This window comes from Lithobates pipiens, unplaced genomic scaffold, assembly GCF_037356315.1.
Source record: "Lithobates pipiens isolate NorthernLeopardFrog02 unplaced genomic scaffold, aLitPip1_a1.2 Scaffold_28, whole genome shotgun sequence".
Taxonomy (NCBI): domain Eukaryota; kingdom Metazoa; phylum Chordata; class Amphibia; order Anura; family Ranidae; genus Lithobates; species Lithobates pipiens.
Genome location: NW_027507789.1, coordinates 176,148,656 through 176,175,452, shown reverse-complemented (window position 1 = coordinate 176,175,452; position 26,797 = coordinate 176,148,656).

Sequence of the window (26,797 nt, the reverse complement as noted above, 5' to 3'; positions counted from 1 at the left end):
GTACAGGGTTTTTTGATGCGCTATGTACAGTGTGCAGGGTTCTAGGATGAGCTGCTTAGAGTGCAACAACAAAACAAAACAACACAAAACAAAACAAAAATAACACATTGCATTTAAAGAATAGTGTTTTCTAGTTGGATCAAGAGTTATTGCAGCTAATAACAATAGTCCTCTTGTTGGCATGTCTATAGTCAGTCTTTGATGACCCGTGTGATAGTTTAGGGCAGTATGATGGGAGGGGCATTGTGGAGGGCAGTATGGGGGACAGCATGACTGGAGGGGGCCAGTATGGGAAGGAGGGGAGTGACCATGAGCATCCTCGGGCCAGGGTGCATTTCTCCTACCTTTCCAGCAGCAGGAAAAGCCTTCAGGTGATACCGGAGTCAGGGGGAGAAGTCAGGGCAGAGCTTGCGGTCCTAGGTATGGATGACTGTTTTCCTCTACACTGTCTATGCAGCTAGCACCAGGCTGGATAGGAGGGCCAGCAGGACGGCATATAGGAGAACCGATCGAGCCAGGGGCCGGAGAATAATGTAAAAGTGGTCTCCGCCAGCCATGGGCCCACCACAGTGAGTGACAGTGGCGATTCAAGGGCCCAAGTCCCTTTCTCTGTCTCAAAAGGGAGATGTCAGGGGCCTGTTCCCCCCAACAGGGATGATAAAAATGAATTTTAATAAATAAAATATTTAAAACGTTAAATTGTTAAAAAACAAACAAAAAAAACACCACGCCACACACTGACACCGTCCATCCCCCCCCCCCCCCCCAAAAAAAAGGGAAGCATTGTAAAAAAAATATATAATAATAAATAAAATTGTAAAAATAAAAAAAATAAAAAATTTAACAAAACAAAATAACAAAATAGAATTGTAAAATAAATAAAAAGAAAAACAGTCCACGGGTCATCAGTGCTGCATATTAGTGCCACTGTCATATGGCATTAAAAAAAGTATCGGTAATCGGTATCCGCATCTGGGCTGACCCTGAGTATTTAAGGAGGCCTGTTCCCTGCCAATCCAGGTTTGGGATTGGTCAGGGCTCCTCAGAACACTCCAGGCAGCTCCACCTCTTCTCTCCTCCTTCCTTTCCAGAGCATTCTAGCACGTTCTGGAAAGAAGTGGGTGGTCTCAATGATGCTGCCTGTGAGTCACCCAGCTCTGCCTGAGTCACTCCCAACTCAAATCAAAACAAACAGGCTTGGCTGGCAGCCAAACCTAAAATTTAACAATCTCTGCACACTTCTAGCACACTAGAGGGTGCTGCACAAAGTTTACTATGCTTCAGTGTTGAATGAACACACATTGTATTCATTCAGGAAGGGTCTGGTAAACATGACATGTTTACCAGCACCCCTGCTCTCCATGCTGATACCGATCACCTGCCCCACCAGCCACTGAAGCCGGCAAGAGGGGAAAGAGGGGAAGCTGGCCAGCAGTAGGGGGAGATCTGTAGGGGAGGATTGAAGCATGCGGGGAATCTACTTTCAAAGATAAATCCTCTGTGGCTCCCCTATGACACCCAAAGCTGGAAGATAAAGGGGAGCCTCAGGGGAACCATGCTGTAGGGGTGGGAAACAGCGGTGATGGGGGGGGGGGTCGATTACTCCTAGTGTGCAGTTTGTGACAGGGCACAGTGGGTAATCTGCATTAGACACTAGCCCAAAGCAGGCTGAACTATCCCCCAAGGAAGCTCTAAAAGCCGACAGCTAATTGTAGTCAGGAACACCTCTGCCACCTCTGACTGGATGTCGACTTTGACAGCTTCCCAGCGGGATAGTTCAGGCAGCTTCGGACTAGTGTCTGAGATCACTCAAGCTCATCTGTGCAAACTACCTGTCACCTGCCTGTGGTTAACAGGTAGATTGCAATCAACGGGTTGCCAACTCCTGGTCTAAAGTCTATCTTTACTACTAATACAGTTTTTTTTATCAATGACACTATTATTGAATGTGTCAGAGTGCATATGGGGCTTTAGAACAATTTCAGTTCATCTGCACATCATCCGCTATGATCCCGGGAGTCCTAAATAAGGAAGATTTTCCTTTTTGAAGTCCCTGAATTGACCCCAACTGTGCAGGATACATTAATTAACCTCTTGCTGACTAGCCGCCGTCATTATACGGCGACAGGTCGGCTCTTCTGGGCAAAAGGCCATAGGTGCACGTTGGTCTGTGCAGGGAGGCTAGTGTGCGCATGCACCTGCCATGCGCCGTGGGGGCATGCCTGCGGGTCCCACGGACTCGATGTCTGCCGGCAACCCGCGATTTCAGTGAGGGAATGCAGAACGAGAAACTGCCTATGTACAGGCAATTCCCCATTCTGCCTAGTGACATGCCAGAGATCCTCTGTTCCCAGTGATCGAGAACAGCAATCTCTGTCATGTCTTAGGTAGCCAACAGTTAGAACATGCTGAGGGAACACAGTTACCCCCTTGACCACCCCCTAGTGTTAACCCCTTCTCTGCCAGTGACATTTATACAGTAATCAGTGGGTATTTTTAGCTCTAAACGCTGAATAAATGACACTGGTCCCAAAAAAGTGTCAAAAGTGTCCGATCTGTCTGCCGCAATGTCACAGTCCCACTAAAAATCGCTGATCACTGCCATTACTAGTAAAAAATCTATCATAAAAATGCTATAAATCTATCCCCTTATTTTGTAGACGCTATAACTTTTGCACAAACCAATTAATATACACATATTGCAATTTTTTTTACCAAAAATGTGTAGAAGAATACATATTGGCCTAAACAATTGAAGACATTTGTTTTTTTCTATTTTGGGATATATATATATTATAGCAAAAATGTTTTTTTTTTTTTCAAAATTGTTTTTTTTTTGTTTATAGCACAATAAAATAAAAACAAATACCACCAAAAGAAGGCTCTATTTGTGGGGAAAAAAAAGGACATCAATTTTGTTTGGTTACAGCGCTGAATGACCGTGCAAATGTCGGTTAAAGCGACGCAGTGCCGTATCGCAAACAATGAACTGGTCATTAAGGGGGCAAATCCTTCTGGGGCTGAAGCGGTTAAAATTAGCTACACTATAAAGTAAAGAGAAATGTTGGTTATGTTGTTTAACTTACAGATACACTCTGTCCTTGCCTAGTTGTAGAATAAATGTTTCCAAATATTTACTAAGAAACCCAAAATGTACCCAGTCCATTTGTTGCCTTAAGGCCTTCATGCCCATTGTTCTTCTTGGCTCATACACAGTGCATTGTGTCAGCACAGCTTTGCCCTATAAATATGAAGAGCACCAGTGACCCTCATATTATTCTCAAGATGAAGGTCATCATTCTACTTACCTTGTTGCCTCTGGTATCTCTGGCTGCTGAAACAATGACTGATTTTAAGCGTGTTTCCGATCAGTTGGAACAATATGACATGCGACCTGAAGAAAAGTGCAATCGTAAGTATAAGTCAGAATGAGTCCCTCTTTTTCTTTTAATTAACATTTTTTATAGTCCGAATTTCTAGATTGTTCAGCAATGTTTCCACAGGTGTGCTCCTAGCACTAGTTGTCTATAGGATGCCTATAGCAAGGTTAGGAATCTAAAGTGAAAATAGGATAGAGCCCATAGCAAAAGAGACTTACTGTATTTACTTTAAAGTTGAAGTCAAGGTATGTATTTTATTGTATAGTGACATTGGATTACATGACCCAGCACAGGGCCAATGAAACTGATCACAATAGTAAAGAAAGGCTGAATTCATGGAGTCACTGACCTTTTCCTCTCACAGTCAGGGTTTCCATATATTTCATCAAATTAAATAGAGGCTTTAGATCTCAAAGTTATCACTCTTTCATAGGAGTAATGAGTCTTTATTATATAAATCATTTCTTACAGTGTATTGTGATGGTAACCTTGGCTGTAAACAGGATGTGGGAAACAATGGTGTGATAGGTGGGAAATCATCAATCCCCAAGTTGAAGGAGTAGAGATGGAGTAGAAAACACCAGAATGCCAATAACATCAGACTTTACGTAAAAAACTATGATATTAGTGATGTTTTTACATGACCAAAAAAATGTGCATTAGGTTCCCACATGATACAGTACACTGTTTTTGATACAATTAGTTGATTTTTGTGATACACAAGATAAAATGTCTGGTCCATAATCAGTCCAAACATAGAAAAAGTCTCACACATATGGTATCCCCAGAACGCAGAACGTGCTTTGGGCTGTAATTCTAAGTATGCCCATGCTTTGTGTGAGAAACATTATATTAAACTGGCAACTCTGTGTAAAATAAAATACATTTTAATTTTCATTTTGGATTTTCCAAAAGCTTGTGACACAAAAATTAAATCTTCCACTCACCACGCCTCTTAATACCTTAGTGTGTCAAAAAAATGTCATTTTGTGGGTGTTTTTTATTGTCACAGTGCTCCAGCGCCTCCAAGATTTTGAAAGGTAGTCAGAAAATGAAATGCGTAATTTAAATCCCTAGAGTGCCTGAAGGTGCTCCTTGGATTTTGGGTCCCTATGTGACAGACATGGGAGGAGTAACTAGACATGTGCAGAACGAAAACATTTGTTTTATTTTGTTCATTTCAATTCAACTTGTTACTTACAGAAATTTGTTTAATCCGTTTAATTCTTTTTCAAAATTTATTTTGTTTATTCGTATTCAAATCTATTCAAATTCAGTTTGATTAATTGATTTCAAATCAATTTTGAATAATTTTCGAATTTGAATCATTTTTCAATTTCCAAAGAGAATAAAATAGAATAGAAAATAAAGGAATAGAATAGAACAGAATATAACAGTAAATAAAAGAATAGAATATAATAGAGCAGGGGTAGGCAACCCTTGGCGCGGGTGCTGCAAGCGGCACACAAAGCATCTATTGCCTGCACTCGACTCGACCATCAGCAGAACAGCGCAGGGAAGTGTCATTGAGACACTAATGCATTCCAATTTCAGAATTCCCCCACACCGCACCTGCACTGAGGGGGAGGCACTGTGCATTGTAAAAGATGGAAAACATTGTTTGGTTCTCTAACTTTGCTGTAGCTGCGATCATCCACTTTTGTGACGGAGAAGAGAATGGGTGCGGATATGTTTCCAGGAGGAGTAGGACTGTCATTGGCCACTGCTAAAACCAATCACACTCCTGCTAATCCCACCCACCATCTGGGAGGACGATGACTCTCAGAAAGAAGGGATATCACTGTGATTGAGAAAGCCACAATCAGGTGACAGTTTGTGGAATTACTGTTGAGCTTCTGGGAACTTTGTTGAAATTATTCCTGAACCTTTGCGTCACTTACTACTGAACCCCGGCACGCTGTGTCCCTTTAAGCCACAGCCAGTATTCAGCTCAATGAAAATCACACCCAACTTTTGCAGCGGCTCACTTTTTCTCAGTTGTGGGGGCCCAACTTATGATCCTGCACACAGGCCTACTGCTTTCAGAAAATACCCCTGACCTGAGCTCATCATTGCACATCCATTCCAGATACTTGTATGTAACATCACATACATCGCATACATCATATACATCACATACAAGCATGTGGGCTGGATGCAAGAGGTGGATCGGCAGGATGAGTGTGCCAGGACAGGTAGATGTCTCATCTCTGCTTCCTTTCACCGCTCTGCATATCACGCATATTATGGATGAGAAGAGGGTACAACGGTGGAGCAAATGAGCAGGAGGGGTTCAGAGGTGGGACAGAAGAGCAGGAGGGTACAGCGTTGGGGCAGATGTGCAGGGAGATACAGTGGTGGAAGAGATGAGAAGGGTGTTCAGCAGTGGGACAGAAGAGCAAGGGGGTTACAGTGGTGGGACAGATAAGCAGGGGGGTTCAGTGTTGGGGCAGATGAGCAGGGGGTTACAGTGGTTGGACAGATGAGTGGGGGGGGGGGGGGGTACAGAGGTGGGAAAGATGAGAAGGGGGTTCAATGTTGGGGCAGATGAGAAGGGGGTTCAGTGATGGGACAGAAGAGCAAGGGGGTACAGCGGTGGGGCAGAGGAGAAAGTATGTACATTGGTGGGGCAGATGAGAAGGGGGTTACAGTGGTGGGGCAGATGTGCAGAGGGGTGCAGAGGAGAAAGGAGTTACATCGGTGGAACACATGAGCAGGGGGTTACAGTGGTGGGGTGTTGGGGCAGAAGAGTAAGGGGAACAGAGGTGGGACAGATGTGCAGGAAGTTCAGTGGTGGGGAAGATGAGAAAGGGGGTTACAGTGGTGGGGCAGATGAGCAAATAAGTTCAGTGTTAGAAAAGATGAGAAAATGGATCTGCGGTGAGACTGAAGAGCATGAGAGTACAGCATTGGAGCAGATGTGCAGGGAGATACAGTGGTGGGGCAGATGAGAAAGGGGGAACATCGGTGGGGCAGATGAGCAGGGGGTTACAGTGATGGGACAGAAGAGCAGGGGGTACAGTGGTGGGGCAGGTGTACAGGGGGTACAGAGGTGGTTCAGATGTGCAGGGGGAACAGTGATCTGAGGTGTAAAGGTGCATGAATTGGGGCGTGAGAGTGCAGGATGTTAATTTCTCACTACTCAAGTCGTTTATAGCCTTTACTTTGTAAAAAATCATTTTCCTGATTGAGAATGTGAATTTGAATTTTTTTTGTTATAAAATCAGCACTCTCAATTTCTTTTAACACTGAGCTTAAAAGGTTGCCTACCCCTGTAATAAAAGTAAAATAGAACACACCACAATAGGATAGAAAATAAAAGAAGAGAATATAAAGGAATAGAATATAAAGGAATAGAATAGACTAAAAAAGAAGAATAGAATTAAATAGACGATAACCATCTTTTGAAATTTGACTAGAATAGAAAAGAATAGAATTAGAATAGAATAGAATAGAAATAATATAACCATTTTCCAAAATTCAATAGAAAAGAATAGAGTAGAATTGAATAGAAAATAACACAATAGTATAGGAAAAAAGCAACCTAATAGAATAGAATGAATATAACCATTTAAATTCATAATGAAACTAACCGCATATGTCCAAGAAAAATGCATTTTGGGGTATAATTTTAGGTATGCCTATGCTGTGTGTTGGAAATATCTTATTAACTGACAACGTTGTATAAAAAAACTACATTTAAGGCCTCTTTCACGCGTATATGTCTGTTTTTAATGAACTCCGCTTGCTCAGCAGGGATCAACCTGTTGATCCCAGCTGAGCTGGCGGATGATAGGTCTGTCTCTGCTCACTGTGCAGGGACAGACCTGTTAGACCTCTGCTCTTCTCTATGGGGGATCGGATGAAAACGGATTGGATGTCAGTGGACATGTCACCGCTGACATTTGTCGTTACATAGAGGTACATGGAGCTGTCGTTCAGGTCCACCTAAAAAACGGACAGGCAAACCTGAACGGTGTGCATGTGTGAAAGGTGCCTTCATTTTTTTTTCTCTGCATATTCAAATAACTTGTGTGCAAAGAAAACTGAAAATTGTATCAAATACTTACCGTAATTTTCCTTTCCTGACGCCAAACCATGGCAGCATACTAGTAATAGAGCTCCGCCTTTTGACCACTCCCTCAGGACCAGTGAATAGCATAAATGAAGACATGGTTAGCTGCCACCCCATTCTTTGTAACAAGCCATATACCAGAACGCACATGGGTGGGCTCATGTGCTGCCATGGTTTGGGAAATTATGGTAAGTATTTGATACAATTTTCCGTTTTCCTGACGCCAACATGGCAGCATACTAGTGATAAATAACTAGCTGATAGGGTGGGATCTATTTGTCAAACCAATCTTCTAATGAGACAGAGGACTGAATAGTCCTTCCTACAAAGTCCTCTGATGACAATGCCCCCGGGTCTATTCCGTCAAGTTTGAGTAGGAATGTTGGAGCGACCGTGATACCCCTGTACAGATGGGCACCATAGATTCTCTTGAATGTGTTGCCTATGAGGCTTTAACCGCTTTGGTAGAGTGCTCTGCCGCCGATGAAAGAGGCTCACGACCTCTAGTCCTATACATATATATTTCCTTTTGTACCACCACCCCCTCCCTTTAGAATGTAAGCTCTACGAGCAGGGCCCTCCTGTACCTTTTGTATTGTACTGTAATTGTGTCCCCCCTATACATTTTAAAGCGCTACGTAAACTGTTGGCGCTATATAAATCGATAATAATAATAATAATAATAATAATAATATACACAACCAAGCCTGCTAGGATCCAGGCAGTAACCTCTTTCCCTTGATTCCCAACTGGAATGACAAAAGGTTTATTTAGATGACCTGAAAGGAACAATTGTGGAGAGATACTCCTTTAAAGTTTTGAAAATGAAAAGTAGATGTGACTTTCCTGTGTGAAGTTCTGGAAAGTTAGGCAATGTCCAGCTGTCTGTTAAATAGCAGACTGTTGCTATGTTTGATGCAGAATGATCTACAAGATCCAACTCTACTCTTTCTGGAAAGAAAGGAATATATTATATATAATTTTTTTCTTTTTTACTTTGAAGCTCCAAGAGCTTGAATCTCTGATAACCTTCTGCTTAAAGTTCTTGCAATTGATACTGCCTTGTAAGTGATGGCCTGAGCCGAACATTGCTCTGTTGGAGCAAACGATTAAACTGATATGAGATCCAGCAACTGCAATAGATCTTTCTTCCTTGGTGACCAACTCCTCACGACTGCCCTAAAAAGTTGTGCAAACTGAAGGATTATTAGTCCTTTTCAAATGTGTTATTGCCAATATAGGCCACACTAGTGAGCTATGTGAGGATAGGTTAAGGCCTGGAGGAAGAATAGAACAGCTGACACTGGAAGGGCAGTAGGATCAACGTCTCGCCCTACCAAGAAAAAGCAAACTTGTTCCCGAATTAGACCTAGATGTTGTAAGTAGAATGTCTTCTCGCACACAACAAAAGTAGAGATCAGAGTTGCCCATTCTCCCCTTTAGTGTCACAGCTTGTAGCGTTGCAACGCTCGCAGGGAACGGAGATCGGCTCTGTGATGAATCAAGCGGAGGACGAGCCACTCGTACAGTGGGGGGACATCACTGGATCCAAGGGAGAAGGTAAGTAAACCTCCTCCTGCATTCAGCGATGCGGTCCCGAGTCTGGCTCGGGGTTCCCGCTTTTGGTATAAAATCTCCACCCCGAGCCAGACTCGGGAATACCGCCACGGGGGTTAAGTCTATTGGTCCCTTGCTTGGAACCATTGCTTCATTTGATAATTTCATACCACATATCAGACACATAGAGAGAGGGCATGATGAAACCACTATACAGATGAAGCCATATTACTAGTAACTGTCATCATACTGTCTTTTCCTTGTCTTGATGCTGGCCTCCACTACCCTCTCTGCTGAGGTACTTGTGAATGATGAAAAAATATATAAATTGATCCGCGCAGTGGAGATTAAAATACCAAATCAACCAGAAACTGCTGCCCCTACTTGCCACCACCCTAAAGTGGGGTGAATGAAAAATAAAAGGAATGAAACAGTAGGTCTTGGCGCTGCATCTTAGGTTGATAAACTTTATGTTTAAATCAAACTTTTCTGCGAGGTGGAAAATCCTAGGCTAAACATATTTCAGGTACAATAATTTATCCCAAATTTTTATTAAAATACCACACGGGAAATGCTGTTTTTTATATAAGCGAATGGAAAATAATTTTTCTGAAAATATTTTGTGTTAGAGTCTTAGACTGCTTATAGATTTTATCAAAAAATTACGTTAGGGTTGTTATCTTATATTAGGCAAATTGGCATAGGTGACATCACGTCAAAAACAGAGATCCTTTAAAAAAATCCTTCTAAAAACTATGCCCTGTGTTGGGGCCTCTGTAGTTTTTATATGTGCAAGATATATGCAGTAATATTTATGAATTTAATTATTTTTAACGTGTTGAGAAAAATCAATGATAGTCCTTCTATGAATTTCTAAGGAAAAAAAGGGGGACCTATAGGGAATTATGTAAATTTATCCGACAGGCTCCCTTATAAAAAGTGCAAAAATTAATATTAATATAAAGCAACAGCTCTACCTGCCTGTTGTTTTCATGTAAAGTGACCAGTGCAGATGATATAAAAAAAGTGATTAATGTGCTATCCAAAACCACAAGTACCATTATGATTTTTACAAAGCTAAATCAACCATAAATGTAACCAAAGTTTATCACAAAAAAACACACAAAAATGCAAAAAAATGCATAAAAAAAATATAAAGTGACATGTGCTATTACAAATACAAAGTGCCTGAGTGATTATCAGAAAAGTCCCAAGAGGGAAAAAAACAAGCTTCTCAGGTGAAATTCCTTCATAGGTGAGTCGTGCGGGGTGATATAATCCGTTCCCCTATTGTTACTGCACTCACCAGAGCCTCTAACCCCTCCCAGGGTATTGCACCTTCACAGTATATGCCACTGTGCAGCAAAAAAAGCCGAGAATTGCCAGGCTTCGTTATGCTGGCGATTGTTAATCTCATGTATTCATCATGTGAAAGAGAAGGGAATGCCCATAGCGTAACTTTTTTTTTTTAAAAGAGTTGTATTCAAATAAAATGAGCTACTTACATATCCATATAGCATACAAGTGTTTTTTAAAAACGCGTGCGCTGTATCGATAGTGACCGAGGGGCCAAATGACGTTCTACGCGTTTCGTCATCAGATGTTGACTGGAACGTATCATTGCTACACTTCCCTTGTTTACATTGAGAGAGGAGACTTCACTGCGCCTGAGCGGCGCGAGCAGCGACCATTTTCTTATAGATATTGAAGACCGTCTAGTCAGTATCCCTATTTTATCCTTCAACAATAGCAGGGCATATTAAATGTATATATGAGTTTATAAAACCCCTATTTTCAGTTTACCAGCTAGAACTGGGATATCACTGCATCATGTGTGGTCTTCACTAGTCATAAAAACGCCAATTTATTAATATAAAAACAAATGAGAACAAAATACTAAGACAAAGATAAATATAACATGAAGATAAACTAAGAAAAAAATGAGAGGAAAATATGAAAAATAAATAATGTGAACAATAAAAATAAATATTAAATAAAAAGAAGAAGAAGGGATTTGTAATTAAATAAATAAAAGAAAAAAAAAGAAAAAATAAATAAATTAAAATTAAAATTAAAATAAATAAATATGAAGGTGAAAATAAAAATAATGAAATTAGAAGAAAAATAATGAAAAATATTTAAAAACTGGATAAGTAAAAAATTTACAAATATATATGTATATATCCAAAGAAAATTACATCAGCTTCCTCATAATTAATTTATGCTTTGCAATTTTAATATCTGATGTACGTTATTGTGATAATATTTGGACCGGAATCCTAAAAAGTTCCTAGAGGAGATGACCCATTTTATTTTTTTCAAAAAAATGAAAAAAATATAAAATAAATATAAATTAAATTATTAAAATATGTATATACCTAGAAGAATTATTAGGATATACTAAGAAAATTCATAGAGGGTAATAAAATAAAGGTAATATGTCCTTCAGTTTCAGGTCTTATTACTGGAAATGTATTTATTATGCTGGGGAATTTATATATATATATATATATATATATATATATATATATATATTCACCTATTTTTTTAAAGCAATTAAAAAATGTAATTAAAATTAAAAATTTGTGAGAAAAAAATTTAGATCCACGTCTATATTCATTCCTTTTGGCTGGAGGATATCCATTAAAAAAAAACACTTTGTTTCGTTTTGCGAATTTTTAATTCTCTTATTGTCTCCTCTCCAGTGGCCCTTAATCTTATCTATGGCATAAAAAGTCATGCAGGTGGAGTCTCTATGATAATGTTCCCTAAAATGTCTCAAGACACTATGTTTTTTTAATAAATTTTTTATGCTAGTTATATGTTCCCGCATTCTGACATGCAATTGTCTGGTGGTCCTGCCTATATATTGCTTTTTGCATGGACATTCCAATAAATATGTTACATGTGTACTGTTGCATGTAATCAATTCCTTTATTTTAAACTCTCTGCCATTGGATTGGATTGTGAGTTAAACATTTTTTCTTTTTCTCTGTTTTTTTACTGGTTCTACATGGTAGACACCTCCCACATTTAAAAAAGCCTTTTAGACTATTAAATATTTTTATTTCTTTAGGTGGATCCAAAGCATTATGTACTAGTTTATTCCTTAACACTGGAGCTCTCCTATAAATAAAGCTGGGTTTTCCTGGTAATATGGGCCCCAAAATTTTGTCCGATTGTAATATGGGCCAGTATTTTTTAATTATTGCTTCCATAGACTTATGTTGTCTACTATAACCTGTAAGAAAAGCCATATCTATTTTGTTGTTTATCTTCTTCTTTTTTCTCTCATCTGGTTTGTCTTCTATTATTTTATTTCTATTTATTTTCTTGATTTTCTCTCTTATTTTGATTATTTCGCTTTTTTTTATATCCCTTTTCTGTAAATCGATTAATTATTATATTTGATTGAGTCTCATAATCTTTTGGATCACTACAGTTTCTGTATATTCTCAATAATTGTCCTTTCGGTATATTATTGATCCACTGCGGATGGTGACAGCTGCTGGTTGAAATGTATCCATTCTTATCTGTGGATTTGAAGAATGTTTTAGTATTAATGCATCCATTATTTTTGAATTTTTGTAAATCCAGATATTTAATACTCTGGGTATTCCAAGATCCTGAGAAGGTTATGCCATAAATGTTTTGATTAATCTCATTTAAAAAAATCCTGCAGTTCGGCCTCTGTGCCTTTCCATAAAATGACATCAATGTATCGTCTGTACAGCTTGATGTTTTTTCTTGGTACGCTGTAGATTTGTTCCTCCTCCCACCGGTTCAGAAACGTTAGCTACACTGGGGGCATACTTTGCCCTCATGACCACCCCCTTTGTTTGGGTATAATATTCTCCTTTATGCCAAAAATAATTGTGGTTCATGGCCAATTTTAATCCCTCCCGGATGAATTTAATTTGCTCCTCCTTCAGCTCCTTCAGGTCAGTATGGTTATATAAGGCCCATTCTGCACTGCTCAGACCATCCTCCTGCACAATGTTTGTATACAATGAATTTACATCGATTGTTACTAAGATCTCATCCTCATTTGTATCTAGATTTCTTAGGTCGGCAATTAATTGTTTACTATCCCTTAGATAGGATTTGCCTTCTGCTACCAGCGGTTGTAGATATACATCAATGTAAGATCCCAATCTTGAAAAAAGTGAATCTATGCCACTTATTATTGGTCTCCCTGGTGAATGTTCCTGATCCATGTGTATTTTAGGGACATAATAAATTACCAGAGTTTTTGGTGCGTCTGGTGTCAGGAACCTAGCTTCTTTTTTGGTCAGAATTCCCTTTTCTTCCCCACGTTTAACATAAAGCTTCAATTTCTACTCGTATTCTGCTTTTGGATTTCCCTTCAATCTCTTATAGGTGTCTGGTACATTTAAAAGTTTCATAATCCTTTTTGCTCAATATTACTAGTCCTCCCTCTTTGTCTGCTGGGCGGATGATTATATCTTTCTTTTTTTCAATCTCTTTTATAGTACTCCAAATTTTCTTTCTATTTGTTTTCTTCACTTTAAGCTTCCTAATATCATCCTCCACCATTTTCTTAAATACAAGTAGACTTTCGTTATGTTGCATTTTGGGGTTAAAAGTGGAATTATTTCTCATATTGGAATGCTTGAATTGGGATGGTTCTTTTTCCTTTTGAATGGTGTATTTGGATGCGAAAAAAAATGTATGTTTATTTTTCTCACAAATTTTTGTACATCTATATAGGCTGAACATTTATCCAGGTCTTTGTCAGGTGCTTATTTTAAGCCCAGATCCAATACCTTAAGTTCTTCTTCATTAAAAATAGCTTCACTTAAATTGAAGATACCCTTTCCTAATATTCTCTTCTCCTTTTTCTTCTTGATTCCTCCTCTCTTCCCTCTTGTTAATCTTCTCTTCTTGCCCACCTCTGGGGTCTGTAAGGTTGGTCTTTCCTTTCTTCTTCTTGTGTATGATCCTCGTGTCCATAATTCCATGTCTGGATGCTCTTGGGTTCTACTCTTGATATTCCCTTTGACCCCAATAATTCCCGTCTCCGATTCCTTGCTGGATACCGAAAAGGGCTCCATCCTCCTTGAGGCCTGTAAGGACCATTTCTTCCCCTGAAGGCTGGGGGTCTTCCTCCTTGGGCCCTGGGAAAAAAATGGGACTTTTCTGATAGTCACTCAGGCACTTTGTATTTGCTGCATTTGTTTACACAAGGCACTAATCACTTTATTTAAATAGCACGTCACTTTATATATTTTTTTATGCATCTTTTTTGCATTTTTGTGTGCTTTTTTTTTAATAAACTTTGGTTACATTTATGGTTGATTTAGCTTTGTAAACATCATAACAGTACTTGTGGTTTTGGATAGCACATTAATCACTTTTTATTATATCATCTGCACTGGTCACTTTACATGAAAACAACAGGCGGATAGAGCTGTTGCTTTATATTAATATTAATTTTTGCACTTTTTATAAGGGAGCCTGTCGGATACATTTACATAATTCCCGATAGGTCCCCCTTTTTTTCCTTAGAAATTCATAGAAGGACTATCATTGATTTTTCTCAACACGTTAAAAATAATTAAATTCATAAATATTATTGCGGGGTTCTTGCACATATAAAAACTACAGAGGCCCCAACACAGGGCATCGTTTTTAGAAGGATTTTTTTTAAAGGTTCTCTGTTTTTCACATGATGTCCCCTATGCCAATTTGCCTAATATAAAGATAAGATAACAACCCCAACGTAATTTTTTGATAAAATCTATAAGCAGGCTGAGACTCTAGCACAAAATATTTTCCGAAAAATGATTTTCCTTTCGCTTATATAAAAACAGCATTTCCCGTGTGGTATTTGAAAAAATTTGGGATAAATTATTGTACCTGAAATATCTTTACCCTACGATTTTCCACCTCGCAAAAAGTGTGATTTAAACAAAGTTTATCAACCTAAGAAGCAGCGCCAAGACCTACTGTTTCATTGCTTTTTTTTTTCGTTCACCCCACTTTAGGGTGGTGGCACATAGGGGCAGCAGTTTCTGGTTGATTTGGCATTTTAATCTCCACTGCGTGGATCAATTTATATATTTTTTTCACATCTTGGTTGGTATATAATTACACCATCACTAGATCTGCAGCAATGGACATTTTCAAATATATGAAGAACACATCACTAAATCTAGTGGAAGTATTTAACCAAGAACAAGTGGTAAATAGACAAGATATAGACGGCTTATTTAAACAATTGAAACACAATATGGAAAAACAACTGAGGGTTTGGTGGGATGTAGCCATTTTAGAGATGTATATCTCTAAAAAAATTACACCCAGAAGGCTTAGATGGGACATCTCATCAAATGATGCTATCAATGACAAAAATCTAATGGAGGAATGGTACAGTATAAGTTCTTCAACCAGAGTGAAAATGAGTTATTACAGAAAATAGTAGTCAGGCGGCAACTAAATAAAAAATATAGAAACTGAAATTTTACAATTAAGAGATCAATTAACCCCATTTATAGACTCAGAGGAATATAAAAATAAAGTAAGCAACCTCCAGGAAGGTATAAAAAAGTATGATAAGGAGATGCAACAAAAGAAATTCAGAAGAGATGCATTGGATTATAGAAACAAACAAATGGCAAATGGATGACAATTACATTGAGGATGACCAGAATATTTCCATGTTGGAAGAATCAAGGGAAAATTCAATAGAAAGATGGGAACATACAAAAAATAAGTAGAACACCAGTGAATAGAAGCGAAAATAAGAACTCACATCGCAACTATTCTAGACAACAAGAACATAATGAACGAACACAAATTAATACCACACCTATTACGCCGAGAATACCAAGACACCCTAATAGATATTCACCTTTGAGGTACGAATACCAAGAAACCCCATATAGGGAACCACATCCCAGACAAATTTTTTTTCCCAGGGCCAAAGGAGGAAGACCCCCAGCCTTCAGGGGAAGAAATGGTCCTTACAGGCCTCAAGGAGGATGGAGACCTTTTCAGTATCCAGCAAGTAATCCGAGACAGGGAAATTATTGGGGTCAAAGGGAATATCAAGGGTAGAACCCAAGAGCACCCAGACATCTAATGAATTATGGACACGAGGATCATACACAAGAAGAAGAAAGGAGAGACCAACCCTACAGACCCCACAAGTGGACAAGAAGAGAAGAACAAGAGGGAAGAGGAGGAATGAAGAAGAAAAAGGAGAAGAGAATATTAGGAAAGGGTATCTTTAATTTAAGTGAAGCTATTTTTAATGAAGAAGAACTTAAGGTATTGGACCTGTTTTTAAAATCCGCACCTGACAAAGACCTAGATAAATTTGAAGCCTATATAGATGTACAAAAATTTGTAAGAAAAATAAACATAAAAAATATTTCGCATCCAAAGACACCATTCAAAAGAAAAAAGACCCATCCCAATTCAAGCATTCCAATATGAGAAATAATTCCACTTTTAACCCCAAAATGCAATATAACAAAAGTCTACATGTATTTAAGAAAATGGTGGAGGATGATATTAGGAAGCTTAAAGTGAAGAAAACAAATAGAAAGAAAATTTAAAGTACTAGAAAAGAGATTGAAAAAAAGAAAGATATAATCATCCGCCCAGCAGACAAAGAGGGAGGACTAGTAATATTGAACAAAAAGGATTATGAAACGGAAATGAAAAAACTTTTAAACGTACCAGACACCTATAAGTGATTGAAGGGAAATCCAGGGAGACCAATAATAAGTGGCATAGATTCACTTTTTTCAAGATTGGGAGGTTACATTGATGTATGTCTACAACTGCTGGTAGCAGAAGGCAAATCCTATCTAAGGAATAGTAAACAACTAATTGCCGACCTAAGAAATCTAGATACAAATGAGAATGGGATCTTAGTAACAATCGATGTAAATTCATTGTATACAAACATTGTGCAGGAGGATGGTCTGAGCAGTGCAGAATGGGCCTTATATAACCATACTGACCTGAAGGAGGAGCAAATTTAATTCATCCTGGAGGGATTAAAATTGGCCATGAACCACAATTATTTTTGGCATAAAGGAGAATATTATACCCAAACAAAGGGGGTGGTCATGAGGGCAAAGTATGCCCCCAGTGTGGCTAACCTGTTTCTGAACTGGTGGTAGGAGGAACAAATATACAGCGTACCAAGAAAAAACATCAAGCTGTACAGACGATACATTGATGACATTGTCATTTTATGGAAAGGCACAGAGGCCGAACTGCAGGATTTTTTTAATGAGACTAATCAAAACATTTATGGCATAACCTTCTCAGGATCTTGGAATACCCAGAGTATTAAATATCTGGATTTACAAAAATTCAAAAATAATGGACGCATTAATACTAAAACATTCTTCAAATCCACAGATAAGAATAGATACATTTCAACCAGCAGCTGTCACCATCCGCAGTGGATCAATAATATACCGAAAGGACAATTATTGAGAATATACAGAAACTGTAGTGATCCAAAAGATTATGAGACCCAATCAAATATAATAATTATTATTATTATAATCGATTTACAAAAAAGGGATATAAAAAAACCGAATTAATCAAAATAAGAGCAAAAATCAAGAAAATAAATAGAAATAAAATAATAGAAGACAAACCAGATGAGAGAAAAAAGAAGAAGATAAACAACAAAATAGATATGGCTTTTCTTACAGGTTATAGTAGACAACATAAGTCTGGAAGCAATAATTTAAAAATACTGGCCCATATTCCAATCGGACAAAATTTTGGGGCCCATGTTACCAGGAAAACCCAGCTTTATTTATAGGAGAGCTCCAGTGTTAAGGAATAAACTAGTACATAATGCTTTGGATCCACCTAAAGAAATAAAAATATTTAATAGTCTAAAAGACTTTTTTTTAATGTGGGAGGTGTCTACTATATAGAACCAGTAAAAAAACTGAGAAAAAGAATTTTTTTTTAACTCACAATCCAATCCAATGGCAGAGAGTTTACAATAAAGGAATTGATTACATGCAACAGTACACATGTAACATATGTATTGGAATGTCCATGCAAAAAGCAATATATAGGCAGGACCACCAGACAATTACATGTCAGAATTCGGGAACATATAACTATCATAAAAAATTGATTAAAAAACATAGTATCTCGAGACATTTTAGGGAACATCATCATAGAGACCCCACCTGCATGACTTTTTATGCCATAGATAAGATTAAGGGCCACTGGAGAGGAGACAATAAGTGATTTAAAATTTTGCAAAACGAAACAAAGTGGATTTTTTTTTATGGATACCCTCCAGCCAAAAGGAATGAATATAGATGTGGATCTAAATGTTTTCTCACAAATTTTAAATTTTAAATTTTAATAACAAATTGTAATTCCTTTAACCACTTGCTTACTGGGCACTTAAACCCCCCTCAGTCCCAGACCAATTTTCAGCTTTCAGCGCTGATGCACTTTGAATGACAATTGCGCGGGCATACAACACTGTACCCAAATGAAATTTTTATCATTTTTTTCCCACAAATAGAGCTTTCTTTTGGTGGTATTTAGTTACAGCTCGGAGTTTTATTTTTTGCTAAACAAACAAAAAAAGATGCAAAAAAAAAAAAATCATGTTTTAATAGTTTGTTATAAAATTTTGCAAACGGGTCATTTTTCTCCTTCATTGAAGTGCGCTGATTAGGCGGCACTGATGGCTGCATTGGTGGGCACTGATGGGCTGCATTGGTGGGCACTGATAGGCTGCATTGGTGGGCACTGATAGGCTGCACTGGTGGGCACTGATAGGCATAGTTAAGGCGGCACTAATAGGCACAGATAAGGCGGCACCGATGGGCACAGATAAGGCGGCACTGATGGGCAAAGATGGGCACAGATAAGATGGCATGGATGGGTGGCACGGATAAGTGGCACGGATGGGTGGCACGGATGGGCACTGATAGGTACCACTGATAGATAGGACTGATGGGCACTGATAGGTGGCACTGATAGGTGGCTCTGATAGGTGGCACAGCTGGGCACTGATGGGCGGCACTGCTGGGCACTGATGGGCGGCACTGCTGGGCACTGATGGGCGGCACTGGGGTGCAGCACCTTTGAGGCACATTGTGGGCACATTGTGGGCACTGTGGGTGGCACTGTTGGTGGCACTGCTGGATGGCACTGTGGGTGGCACTGTGGGTGGCACTGTGGGCACTATGGGCACTGCTGGGTGGCACTGCTGGGGGGCACTTACTTTTATTCAGGATGGCACTGCGGTGGGCAGGTGGGCACTGGCAGGGGGCAGGTGGTCAGCTGTATTGCTGGCCGTGATCGGGACTGATGTCCCGATCACGGCCGCCGGTGATCGGCTTTTTTTTTCTCTCCTCGCGCTGTCAGCGCGAGGAGGAATAATAGCCGATTACCGGCTCCGTTCTATCACATGATCAGCTGTCATTGGCTGACAGCTGATCACGTGATAAGGGGTCGGGATCGACCCCTTGCACGGATCGGTGATCAGGCGAGTCTCACGGACTCGCCGATCACAGAGCGCGCCGCGCGCGCCCCTCAGGGCGCGCGCAGGCCGCTCGTACCCGGGACGACGTCAATAGACGTTGTCCCGGAAAAGTAGATCCGCGCTAATGCCGTCATTTGGCAATAGCGCGGATCCCAAGTGGTTAAAAAAATAGGTGAATATATATATATATATATATATGTCATGGTCGTCCCAGTAATCCAGTGACATATGGGAGACATGCCCGCAGAATCCCAATGTTAAGAACTAACCGATATCCATGGGCGCGCATTGGCGCAAACGGACGCACGCGGGTGCGCGTTGGTACGAACAGGCACACGCGGGTGCGCGTTGGTACAAACAGGCGCACGCGATTGCGCGATGATACGAACGGGCGTACGCGGGTGTGCGAGGTCACGATCGTGCGACCGTTTTTGGCGCCCAGAGGGCTACTTAAAGGAATCTGCCACTGCGCCTCCTTGCTGTCCAGTCTACAGCGTGTCCGGTGATCCTGCTATCTACTACCTAGTTGACCTTGATTCCTGTTAAATGTAAGAAAAAAGAGAAGTGCATAAAAATAAAATAAATAGAGAGCGAGCTAGCTGCACACCCCTAAGTATTCTAGAGAGAATGAAAGGATAAGTTCCCCTTGGGGTTTTCAGGCAGCAACAAAAAGCAGAAATAGATTCGTAAAAAATATATTTGTTTTATTGGTTCAACGGCTTATTCGCCATCATAGATTTAAAATACAGGCTCTGGTATATATTATTACAGCATATCAATGGATAGAAAATACATGCAACACTTAATACAGAAATGGTTACAGGAACAATTTGCAAATACAACAATTTTTCAAAGGTTGCAAATAACACCCAGGCTGCCCCAATGCATTTCGACCTTCAAGGAGTCAGGGTCTTCTTCAGGGGGGGAAAAAAACAACAAAGCCCAAGCGAAAGGGATAATTATATTGTGTATTCTGCAAGTAATCAAAGGAAAAAAGAGACTTTCAATATAATAGGTTTTTACCAAAAAATTAATTAATTTTCATAACTTGTTTCAATAATATTTACCAATTCCACCGAACCGTTACTGTTCAACCAGAGACTTTTAATAAAATCTGAAAAAAGAAATGTGCCTTCGCTCAAAGGGTCATCCTGGATCCGCTGCCCTGCTGTTCTGGCCCACCTCAACCACCCACCAAGTGGAAAAGGGAGGGGGGAAGGGAGCAGAGGAAAACGACTTCACGGGGGCATCGATCACTAGCTTACGAGAATTGACAGTATCTGGTATTTCCCCAGGGAGACCAGAGGAACAGAGGAGGAGGTTCTTGGCACACCCAAGGTGGCCGCACCAAAAAATAGTAGAATACAATCAGATATAAAGCAAATATATCACGAAAAAATATGCTAACTAGATATTTAACTAGCGTGTTACACAATTGTGCTAATCTGCAAAAGCGTATGTGAATGGGAATAACAAAATAGGAGGGGAATACTACTTTGTTGCCCAAATAATATTTATATAGGTAATAAACAGGTGTGAAAATCCCACTGTGATAATCGCATTATTATAAAATAGTGTGAAATGTAGTTCAAAAACCAGTTAACTAGTGGTGCAACCAGAACAAGATGTGTGAATGTGTGTAAAAAAAAAAAAAAGTGAAACTAAAAAACTAGCATAGGTGTGTATGCTTAAACCACTAACCCCATCAGCGTGTAGTGAAGTGCCTGAGAATGTGATGGTATGAATGATAGTGAAAAGTGCAAACTGAAAGAATATTGGTAACGTTAGTGATTAGTAATGTATTACCTGTGTATTGTATCTGCTGCACTTATTTTGAAGTTATGCAGATAAATAAATTAGCCCCTTTAAACGAATAACGGAAAAGCCCCCAGTGCCGCAGCGGCCCTAAAGCTAAATATAAAATAATATAGTTACCAAACTTCATATTGTATCAATAGAGAGAGACACAGCGAAAAGAAAGATTTCTCTCTTCAACATTCTCCATACCTGTTTTAATGATCTGTCTGGTGTGGTGTTCCAGGACTCAAATGAAAAAGTCCTGACTATTGCACCTTATCTATAACACTTACTTAATTGTCAAATTAAATGCAGGTGGGGTTCTCCTCCTTTTTAGTGGTGTGCTTGTTCTCCGCCCATCCGCTGCTCCCCTCAGCCCCCAGAGACATAATTGTGGCTCCTGTCAATTCCTCGGCGTTCCGGAAGGCAAACAATGCCCCGGAAATCCCGTCATCTCCGACGCAACCCACGTGACGTCACTATAATGCGCGTGCGCCTGCGCAATGCAATACTCCCTAAGAAGCCCGCAAACCAAGACGTCCGGCCGCGATCACGGAATGCCGCCGGCACGGGACTTACTGCCCCCAGCCAAACCTAGCCGAGGGAATTCGGGGACGGTAAGCAATAAAAAATGCTCCCTCCTCCCCTCCCCGTGCCGGGAAGCTAGCGAGACCCCCGATATGGTCCAACCTCAATAGAAACAGATCCAAAATGCCCAGAGGGAATCACATAAAATGACAGTACGCCAATAAATACAATACAAATATCGCTAGTAATACATGATATTATCAGAGTAATGAGTGCCACCATTGTTGTTTCACTGCTTTTTGCCATGGTATTTGTTAATAATTCAATTATGATTCTGGAAGGGAGGAGGGAATGGGAAGAGGGGGGACAGAGGAGGGGAGAAGGGAAGGAAGGGGGAAAGAAGAAAGGGAAGGCAGAGGAACAATGGCTGAGCCCACGTTGTGACAATGTTGGGATTCAACCAAAAAATGTATTTCTTTGCATTCACTAGCGTTGTTTGATTTTTCCTTTTGATCTCTCGTCTTACTGCCTTAACTCGTTTTACCTGAGGTATAACCTTTTAAAAAAGGTACAAACGAGATTGCCTCATTGAGGCCCGGATATTGTGTAGCCTGAAGTGAATGTATCCACTTTTGTTCGATTTGTAATAGTGTCTTATTCCAATCACTGCCTCGTTTGGGAATATGTACCCTATATAAGGCGGTGAAAAGAATTTTTGGCATAATGTAATCGTGATTCGTGACCGCATGTCTACCAAGGAGAAGGTAGATATTGCCGATTTGCATACTGTATGCATGTTTGGAAATTCTGCACCAGAATTTTTGTTTGGTCTTTCCTACGTAGTAGACCCCACACTCACAGGTCATCAAGTATACGACCCCACAGGTCTGGCAATTTACAAAGTGTTTAGGTCGATAAATTCGGTCATTAGGTAACTTGAATGTCCTATCTTTTCTTATTAATGGACAGTGTTCACAACTGCCACATGGAAAGGTACCCAAAATTGTGCAGTGTTTTTTTATTAGTCAGATCTATAAACTCACTCCTTACCAGCCTGTCCTTTAGGGATGTGGCTCGTTTGTACGTGATTGAGGGAAATGGAGACACAAAGTGCCTCACTATCTCGTCATCTCTTAGAATTGACCAATGTCTTTTAATTATAGTATTGATCTCTTTGTGCTGTGTGGAAAAACATGTTATGATGCGAGTCTTCTCATCTTTTTGATTTTTGCCACTTTGGGACTTTAGTAGTAAGGAATCTCTGGTTTGCCTTGATTCCTGTTTACCTGGCCTGTTGCTGACGACGTCTGTTTGCTGCCTGCCACCGACCCTCGGCTTGTCTGACTACGCTTTGCCTCTTCCTTGGAACCGTTGCTGCCCACCTGTTACCGACCCGGCTCGTACCTTCAACTCCCTTCTGCTACCTGCTGTTCCAGCCTGACTGCTGAGTGCCTTCTGCCACCTGCTGTTCCAGCCTGACTGCTAAGTGCCTTCTGCCACCTGCTGTTCCAGCCTGACCGCTGAGAGCCTTCTGCCACCTGCTGTTCCAGCCTGACTGCTGAGTGCCTGCTGCCACCTGCTGTTCCAGCCTGACTGCTGAGTGCTTTCTGCCACTTGCTGTTCCAACCTGACCACTGAGAGCCTTCTGCCACCTGCTGTTCCAGCCTGACTGCTGAGTGCCTGCTGCCACCTGCTGTTCCAGCCTGACTGCTGAGTGCCTTCTGCCACCTGCTGCTTCTGCCCTCTGCCGTACTACAGGACACCTCCTTGTTGTTCAGCCACTCCAGTGTCTCTGCCGAGTTCCCGTGCTTCACCTGCTGCCTGCTGACCCTGCTCTCCTGTGGTACTTCGGCTTCCCCGAAAGGTCCGGACCAGTCCTACACCTGCTTTGCACTTGTGCCCTCTGAACTCTTGAGTCCCTGTCTCCACTACCAGGGGTTCTCCAGCCAGAGGCTCACGAGAGGCCGCTCTGTGCATTCTGGGCTCCTATACCAGGTACTTGACAGTACTGGACAGCCATGTCCGAGCCCACGCAGGGAGCCTCCCCTATGGACAAGTTCTGCCGCCACCTCACTGGACTTACTTAGGCGTTGAAGAGTCTGCAGGAAGGCTATAGCCAGCTGGAGGAATGTGTCCAGACCCTGTCTGCATCCTCGCCAGCTGCTTCCGGGACTATTGCTGCGCCTTCGGTGGTGATGTTGCCGCCAGAACCCAGGGTTCCCACACCTGAAAGATTCTCTGGCAACTGGGGTAAATTCAGGGCATTCTGCAATTCCTGTGAACTTCTCTTTGCCTTGCAACCAAGGACCTTTTCTCTCGAGGCTACCAAAGTGGGGTTTGTCATTTCTCTGCTGGCAGGTGAACCCAAGGCCTGGGCTCATCGTCTTCTGGAAAAGAAGGATCCCTCTCTGGATACCTTGAACACATTCTTTCAGGCTATGTCCCGGTTGTATGAGGATCCACAGCTAACCGCCACTGCAGAGGCAGCTTTGCACGCGCTGCAGCAAGGCCGCAGACCCGTGGAGGACTATTTGTCGGAATTCAGACGCTGGAGTTCCGATACAAATTGGAATAATGCTGCTCTACAGTACCAGTTCCGTATGGGTCTTTCAGAGTCCTTGAAAGATGAACTGGCCTGAGTGGGCACCCCTGAGACTTTGGTAGCCCTTGTAGACCTGTCAATTCAAATAGACAGACGCCTAAGAGAGCGTCACTTGCAACGTTCCTCTGCAACCTCTTGTCCAGTTTGGATGTTGCCTCGAGTGCCTAGTTCCCCCCATTCTGCCTCTTCTGCTCCTGCCACGGCTGCCCTGGACACTCCTGAACCTATGCAGCTGGGTTTTCTTCGACCTTCTTTGACACCCGAAGAACGCCAATGTCGTCGGGCAGGTAACCTTTGCTTGTATTGTGGAGAACCGGGACATTTCGTGCGCACTTGCCCTGCAAAGCTTCGTAAGTGCTTTTCCATTTCTCCTGCTCTTACCCCTGTTTTGCCGAAGAGTGTTTCTCATCTGGCTGTTCCTATTCTCTTGCAGCTCCCAGGAGGGAATATTCGAACCAGCGCAATAATTGACTCAGGGGCCTGTAGTGGCTTCATGGATGTCATGGTTATGCAGTGATCTTCCTGTGTTTGCTTACCTCCCCTCATGTGTTCAGACTAAGAGGCCAGGCCAGCCACTTCCACCTGGTGGTTTTTATAACCTCTCCTCTAAGCATGGCTCCACCCCAGGCCCTATCAGGGAGCCCTATATTAACCTGTGCACTGCAGGCCATCAGTGCTGATCAACCATTGTGTATTCCTTTGTGTGTTTGGCTTCTTGTTACCTGCCGTGTGCTCTTCTGTTGTTCCGTTACCGACTTTGGCGTGTCTTTGACTATCCCCGTTTGCCTGTGATCCTGACCTTTTGGCGTGCCCCTGACTACTTCTGTCTGCTTGTGGCCCCGACCTTGGCTTTTTCCCTCACCATCCCTATCCTCCTGTTGCCTACTGTGGGTGTGAGCTGGGGGACCCTGGGGGTCGCGACCTGGAGCCAGTTGCAGCCCAGTCCATCCTCACCACTCAAGGCTCTGGTGAACACCTGCTGGCTCTTAGACTCCGCGCCCCAGGTAATCTTACGCTCTAACCCCGGTGGGACCTGTCTCCCGTCCGCAGCAGTCAGCCGTAGGGTCCACAACCTTGCGGTGCACTCCTGATCCCTACGGTGTGCATCTGTCACCTCGCTTCAAGGTGACCTGACAATGGACTTGTCCTTCGCTTTAAAATCTGACATTCCCCTTCGTTCTAGGGCAAAGGAATTTTCTGTGTATTTGGCCGATGGCTCTACCCTTAAATCTGGACCAGTAACTCAGGAGACTTTACCTCTGCTTGCCACCATTGCCAGAACTCACCAGGAGTTACTGTGCTTGGATGTCATCAAGTCTCCTCTATTTCCCATCATATTAGGCATGCCCTGGTTGAGAGCTCATAATCCACGAATCAATGGAATTTCTCTCACCTTACTGTCTTCAGCATTGTCTACCGGGAGTCAATGAAGCCCCTTCTTCTTTGCTTTGCCTGGAAGTAGATGCTGAAATCTGTTAAGCTGTACCCAAAGTCTACCACAGCTTTCTGGATGTTTTTAGTAAAAATGGTGCGGAAACCCTACCTCCACATAGGCCGTACGACTGCACGATAGAACTGCTCCCCGGAGCGGAGATTCCTTTTGGAAGACTTTTTCCATTGTCGGAAATGGAATTAGGGACCTTGAGGACTTACCTGGATGACAACCTGGAAAAGGGGTTCATCTGACCCTCCACCTCCCCGGCGGGTGCGGGAATCTTCTTCGTAGAGAAGAAAGATCATTCCCTACATCCTTGTGTTGATTATCGGGCACTTAATAAGATCACCATCAAGAACCATTATCCTCTGCCTTTAGTGCCCGAATTTTTTCAAAGACTGGGGTCAGCAGTAGTGTTTTCCAAGTTGGATCTTTGGGGTGCCTACAATATCGTTCGCATTCGGAGTGGAGATGAGTGGAAGACCGCCTTTTGCACACGTTTCGGGCATTTTGAATATTTGGTTATGCCTTTTGGTCTTTGCAATGCCCCTGCCATGTTCCAACACTTCGTGAACGATATTTTCAGAGACTATCTTGATCTATTTGTTATTATCTATCTGGATGATATTCTGATCTTTTCCTCCTCCCTAGCTGAACATCGGGAACACGTTAGAAACTTTTTATCGTGACTTCGACTTCACGGTTTATACGCCAAGCCAGAAAAGTGTATCTTCGAGCAACGAAGTATCCAGTTCCTTGGTCTGATCATCTCGGTGGAAGGCATTAAAATGGACCTCCAGAAGGTTTCTGCCATCCGGGACTGGCCCGCTCTTATTGACAGGAAGGGTATCCAACAGGAAGTTCATAAGGGGGTTTTCCACCATCATTTCCCCCAGCACAGGATTGACCA